The sequence below is a fragment of the Gopherus flavomarginatus genome, chromosome 3 (assembly GCF_025201925.1).
Source record: "Gopherus flavomarginatus isolate rGopFla2 chromosome 3, rGopFla2.mat.asm, whole genome shotgun sequence".
Lineage (NCBI taxonomy): Eukaryota > Metazoa > Chordata > Testudines > Testudinidae > Gopherus > Gopherus flavomarginatus.
The window spans coordinates 138,137,734-138,144,773 of NC_066619.1; the positions used below are offsets into that span (position 1 = coordinate 138,137,734).

A 7,040-nucleotide genomic window follows, 5' to 3' on the forward strand; every position below is an offset into this window, starting at 1 on the left:
TCCTTCTAGAGGTGAAAGTAAGCCGGTCCGGTCCGGTATGGGGTACCGGCAAGAGCGGGTACGCTGTGCTAGCCCGGCCCAGCTTCCCCAAGCTGGTGATTTAAAGGACCCAGGGCTCCCTGCAGAGGCCAGAGCCCCGGGCCCTTTAAATCGCTGCCTGATCCCCCCTGCCGGAGCCCTGGGGAGCAAATCACTGCCGTGGAACGCTGCTCTCTCCCGCGCCACGAACACAGAGCAGGGGCGACGGGAGCTTCCTTACAGTGTGTGGGGGGGCACTGTTGTCTGAACTGTGGTGCTCCCATGACACCCCTTCCCCAGGGACCCACATTCACACCACCCCTCCCCCGAGGCCACACCCACAGAACGCCTTTTCCCCCCAAGACTCCAGCCTTCCCCCCACTCCATCATTTGTCCTAACAGCCAGTAAAGAGTGGTGGGGCCATGGCCCTCTAACCCCCTGTTCCAGCACCCCTGACACAGAGCTAAGCAGGCAGCAGTGTGTGTGCGTCACAGAGGCTGCTGTGCTGAGCTGAGCCAGTGAGGGAAACAGTGGCTGATGTTGGGGCTGTCCCCTTCCCCCTGCCTCAGGACTGGTTGCTTGCAGCAGCTGTCTGAACTTAGAGACAGTGTGCCCACACAATCCCTCTCCCCACACACACAAACACACTCTCTACCCCACCAGGCACATTGCAGTTGAAAAGCAGCTGGCAATCTAGTAGGATTCCCATGGAACAATGGGATAGAGAAACCTGCATCATGTGATGCTGTACCAGCCCATGAGGCTTTGCAAACCCTTCCCAAAGCACCCGCAGCCAGTTGCACAGCTACCCACAATGCACTGCTCTCTACAATGCACTGCTCTCTGTGGCCATCCAAGAGTCTAGCCTGGATGTGCTCTGGTGACACAAGGGGCATAGTGTGGACATGCAACAGCTGTTTAATTGAAACACTTTAAAGCCACATTACCCAATAGTGTAGATATAGCTTGAGAGTGAGACAAGACCCAGCTTTGTTGAAACTGAAGAACCACAACTTCCTCCGTAGTTGGCAGGATTTGAACCTGTTCAGGGAGACCCCAATGGATTCCTAGCCCATCACCTTAACCGCTCAGCCACAACTACTTGCTTGAGATGTGTCTCTCACTACACTCCAGTTCTGTTCTCACTGAGTGATCAATTCCAATTGTTCCCTCAGACCAGCTTCCACAACACACACACTGCTGTGCCATTGTGTAAGTGTGTCCCTGGCTGAACTGCAAGAATTCCTGGGCATGGCCCAACATCTAAACAAGTACTTTGCCTCAGTTTTTAATAAGACTAGTGAGGAGTCTAGCGATGATGGAGGGATGATAAATGGGAATGTGGATATGGAAGTGGATATTACCGCAACTGAGGTAGAGGCCGTACGTGAACAGCTCAATGGGACAAAGTCGGAGGGCCCGGACAATCTCCATCCGAGGATATTAAAGGAACTGGCGCGTGAAATTGCGAGCCCGTTAGCGAGAATTTTTAAGCAATCGATAAACTCGGGGGTTGTGCCGTATGACTGGAGGATTGCTAATGTAGTTCCTATTTTTAAGAAAGGGAATAAAAGTGATCCGGGTAATTATAGGCCTGTTAGCTTGACGTCTGTAGCATGTAAGGTCTTGGAAAAAATTTTAAGGGAGAAAGTAGTTAAGGACATAGAGGTCAATGGTAATTGGGACGAATTGCAACACGGATTTACTAAAGGTAGATCGTGTCAAACCAATCTGATCTCCTTCTTTGAGAAGGTGACGGATTACTTAGATAAAGGAAATGCGGTAGATATAATTTACTTCGATTTCAGTAAGGCGTTTGACACGGTTCCGCATGGTGAACTGTTAGTTAAATTGGAAAAGATGGGGATGAATATGAAAGTTGTAAGGTGGATAAGGAACTGGTTAAAGGGGAGACTCCAGCGGGTCGTATTGAAAGGTGAACTGTCAGACTGGAAGGAGGTCACTAGTGGAGTCCCTCAAGGATCGGTTTTGGGACCGATCTTATTTAACCTTTTTATTAATGACCTTGGCACAAAGAGCGGGAATGTGCTAATAAAGTTTGCGGATGACACCAAGCTGGGGGGTATTGCTAACACGGAGAAGGACAGGGATACTATTCAGGAAGATCTGAATCACCTTGTAAACTGGAGTAATAGAAATAGGATGAAATACAATAGTGAAAAGTGCAAGGTCATGCACTTAGGAATTAATAATAAGAATTTTAGATATACGTTGGGGGCGCATCAGTTGGAAGCGACAGAGGAGGAGAAGGACCTTGGGGTATTGGTTGATAGCAGGATGACTATGAGTCGCCAATGTGATACGGCTGTAAAAAAAGCAAATGCGATTTTGGGATGCATCAGGTGGGGTATTTCCAGCAAGGATAAGGAGGTGTTAGTACCGTTATATAAGGCGTTGGTGAGACCCCATCTGGAATACTGTGTGCAGTTCTGGTGTCCCATGTTCAAGAAGGATGAATTCAAACTGGAACAGGTTCAGAGACGGGCTACTAGGATGATCCGAGGAATGGAAAAATTGCCTTATGAAAGGAGACTCAAAGAGCTTGGCTTGTTTAGCCTGGCCAGAAGAAGGCTGCAGGGGGATATGCTTGCTCTATATAAATATATCAAGGGGGTTAACGTTAGGGAGGGAGAGGAATTATTTCAGTTTAGTACTAATGTAGGCACGAGGACGAATGGGTATAAACTGGATATTAGGAAGTTTAGACTTGAAATTAGACGAAGGTTTCTAACCATTAGGGGAGTGAAGTTCTGGAACAGCCTTCCGAGGGAAGTAGTGGGGGCAAAAGACTTTTCTGGCTTTAAGACAAAGCTTGATAAGTATATGGAGGGGATGTTATGATAGGATAATTAATTTGGGCAATTGATCTTGGATTACCACCAGATAGGTCTGCTCAATGGTTTGCGGGGAGATGTTGGATGGGATGGGAACTGAGTTACTGCAGAGAATTCCTTCTTGGGTGCTGGCTGGTGAGTCTTGCCCACATGCTCAGGGTTTTGCTGATCGCCATATTTGGGGTCGGGAAGGAATTTTCCTCCAGGGCGGATTGGCAGGGGCCCTGGAGGTTTTTCGCCTTCCCCTGCAGCGTGGGGCATGGGTCGCTTGCTGGTGGATTCTCTGCAGCTTGAGGTCTTCAAACCAATTTTGAGGATTTCAATAACTCAGTCCTGGGTTAGGGGTTGTTATAAAATTGGATGGGTGGGGTTCGGTGGCCGGCCTTGTGCAGGAGGTCAGACTAGATGATCATATTGGTCCCTTCTGACCTATGAGTCTATGAGTCTATGAGGAGAGTGTGTTTGTGGTCAATGATGTTCCTGTAGATTGTTGTCCATTTCCTGCCTTGATCATTCAGACAGTTCCTTTACCATCATATCCCCAGCACATCAGAGACTGCAATAGCAGGGGGCAGGTTTTCTCTGGGGCACTGAGCTTTGCCAGGGGGTTGGTGGTTCCTTTCCTTCCTCACCCTGGAGTAAACTCAGCTTTTTATTCCATCCTTGATGTTTCAAGGAATAACAAGAGATGACCAAGGAAAGAGGTGGACAGGGCGGGTCTCAGGTGAGGGGCAGAGAGGTGCAAGTGGTGGGCAGGGCCAGTCTTATGGGTGGGGCAAAGAGGTATGGGTGGTGGACAGGGCAGGTCAGGGGAGGGGATAGAGAGGTGTGAGTGCTGGGCAAGGAGGGTCTCAGGAGAGGCAGAGAGGTGTGAGTGCTGGGCAGAGTGAGTCTCAGGGGAAGGGCAGACAGGTGGGGGCAGCAGGCAGACCTTGGGGGCGGGGGTGGAGAGACACAAGGAGGCCTTCTGGGAGGAGAGGAGCAAGCAAAAGGTGGACCAGCAGGCCTCAGCCAAAGAGAAAGAGCAGGAGTGGGAAGTGGCCAAATGAGAGTGAGAGCAGAGCACAGGTGGGGCTTCAGAGGGAGGAGAATGAGTCAAGGGGGTGGAGTGGACAGAACTGCCCAGAGGATTCAGGGGGCCTGAGGCAATACAATTTTGGGTGCCCCTTCCATAAAAAAAAGTTGCAATACTATAGAATACTATATTCTCATGGGATCCCTGCAGGGCCTGGGGTAAATTGCCCCACTTGCCCCCCCCCCGGGTGACCGTGCCCTCAGCCTCTCCTCGTAAGTCCACTGACCCCTAATCATTTTTGTTGCCCTCCCCTAGACTCTCTCCAATTTGTTTCTGTAGTGGGAGGGCAAAAACTGGACACAATGCTCCAGATGTGGCCTCACCAGTGCTGAATAGAGGGGAATAATCACTTCTCTCGATCTGCTGGAAATGCTCCTACTAATCCAGCCCAATACGACCAGTTACCCATATTGAATGCAGACCCAGCAATATTTGATAAATTGGTTACTGTCCATTCAGGAGGTTCTTTCCTACCTATTCATAAAGAATGAAGATGCTCTAAGCAGAGGGGAGAGAGCTGTCCCGTCCGTGTAGTTAATCCATCTCCCCGAGAGGTGGTAGCTATGTCACTGGGGGAAGCTATGTGGGTGGGTGTGCAAGCTGTGGTGTCTCCATATATCTATAAGTTTAATCAAACCCCATTTTTAAAAGCACTGTGGTCTGGGAAGAGTACAGGAGATCTCTGAGGCAGGGCCTGTTCTTCAAAATCTTTAAGATCACTGATTTACCTCCACAGCAGCCATGGGGGTGTAACTCAGTAGTAGAGTATTTGACTGAAAATCAAAGGGGTCTTGGTTCAAGTCCCTTTGCCACCTTACAAACTTCTTCCTTCAACAAAAATAATTTCATTTCCATTATGTTGAGGAGTTCCACTGAATAGGGATCCCTGAAATGAATGGAAACACTCAATATTTTCCTGTGCAAATGCATGAAAACCTAGCAAACATGTGACTCCACTGAAATCAGTTCCAATCCTCTAAAGGATTAAAGAATCCTTACTGAGGTTGCAGGAAAAAACCATCCCAATGTGTAGAAAGAATAGTATATATGGCAGGTGACCAGCTTGGCTTAACAGTGAAATCCTTGCTGATCTTAAACGCAAAAAAGAAGCTTCCAAGAAGTGGAAGATTGGACAAATGACCAGGGAGGAGTATAAAAATATTGCTCAGGCATCCAGGAGTGAAATCAGGAAGGCCAAATCACACTCGGAGTTGCAGCTAGCAAGAGATGTTAAGAGTAACAAGAAGGCTTTCTTCAGGTATGTTAGTAACATGAAGAAAGTCAAGGAAAGTGTGGGCCCCTTACTGAATGAGGGAGGTAACTTAGTGGACAGAGGGTGTGGAAAAAGCTAATGTACTCAATGCTTTTTTTGCCTCTGTCTTCACAAACAAGGTCAGCTCCCAGACTGCTGCACTGGGCAGCACAGCATGGGGAGAAGGTGACCAGCCCTCTGTGGAGAAAGAAGTGGTTCGGGACTATTTAGAAAAACTGGAGACGAGCACATGTCCATGGGGCCGGATGCGCTGCATCCGAGGGTGCTAAAGGAGTTGGCGGATGTGATTGCAGAGCCATTGGCCATTATCTTTGAAAACTCATGGTGATCAGGGGTGGTCCCGGATGACTGGAAAAAGGCTACTGTAGTGCCCATCTATAAAAAGGGAAGAAGGAGGATCCAGGGAACTACAGACCAGTCAGTCTCACCTCAGTCCCTGGAAAAATCATGGAGCAGGTCCTCAAGGAATCAATTCTGAAGCACTTAGGGGAGAGGAAAGTGATCAGGAACAGTTAGCATGGATTCACCAAGGGCAAGTCATGCCTGACTAACCCTAATTACCTTCTATGAGGAGATAACTGGCTCTGTGGATGAAGGGAAAGCAGTGCATGTGTTATTCCTTGACTTTAGCAAAGCTTTTGATATGGTCTCCCATAGTATTCTTGCAAGCAAGTTAAAGAAGTGTGGGCTGGATGAATGGACTGTAAGGTGGATAGAAAGCTGGCTAGATCGTCAGGCTCAATGGGTAGTGATCAACGGCTCCATGTCTAGTTGGCAACCGGTTTCAAGCGCAGTGCCCCAAGGGTCGGTCCTGGGGCTGATTTTGTTCAATATCTTCATTGATGATCTGGAGGATGGTGTGGATTGCACCCTCAACAAGTTTGCAGATGACCCTAAACTGGGAGGAGTGGTAGATACACTGGAGGGTAGGGATAGGATACAGAGGGACCTAGACAAATTAGAGAACTGGGCCAAAAGAAACCTGATGAGGTTCAACAAGGACAAGTGCTGAGTCCTGCACTTAGGAGGGAAGAATCCCATTCACTGTTACAGACTAGGGACCAAATGGCTAGGAAGGAGTTCTGCAGAAAAGGACCTAGGGGTTACACTAGACGAGAAGCTGGCTATGAGTCAACAGTGTGCCCTTGTTGCCAAGAAGGCTAACGGCATTCTGGGCTGTATAAGTAGGGGCATTGCCAGCAGATCGAGGGATGTGATCATTCCTCTCTATTCGGCATTGGTGAAGCCTCATCTGGTGTACTGTGTCCAGTTTGGGGCCCGACACTACAAGAAGGATGTGGAAAAATTGGAAACAGTCCAGCAGAGGGCAACAAAAATGATCAGGGGTCTGAAGCGCATGACTAATGAGGAAAGGCTAAGGGAACTGGGCTTGTTTAGTCTGAAGAAGAGAAGACTGAAGGGGGATTTGATAGCTGCTTTTAAGTACCTGAAAGGGGGTTCCAAAGAGGATGGACCTAGACTGTTCTCATTGGTAGCAGATGAGAGAACAAGGAGTAAGGGTCTCAAGTTGCAGTGGGGGAGGTTTAGGCTGGATATTAGGAAAAAACTTTTTCACTAGGAGGGTGGTGAAGCACTGGAATGGGATGGCTAGGGAGGTGGTGGAATCTCCTTCCTTAGAGGTTTTTAAGGGCAGGCTTGACAAAGCCCTGGCTGGGATGATTTAGTTGGGGATTGGTCCTGCTTTGAGCAGTGGATTGGACTAGATGACTTCCTGAGGTCCCTTCCAACCCTAATATTCTATGATTATATGATTAGATGCTCTAATGGTTTCTTCTGGCCATAAAGTCGACTAATTTC

General features: G+C 48.5%; 1 non-coding gene across 1 annotated transcript; it reads right to left on the reverse strand.

Annotated features, from left to right (window-relative positions):
* Positions 1–1,039: 1,039 nt before the first annotated feature.
* On the reverse strand, positions 1,040–1,121 carry TRNAP-AGG (transfer RNA proline (anticodon AGG)). Its single transcript has one exon. It is a non-coding gene; the product is annotated as a tRNA-Pro (tRNA).
* Between the last annotated feature and the right edge of the window lie 5,919 nt (positions 1,122–7,040).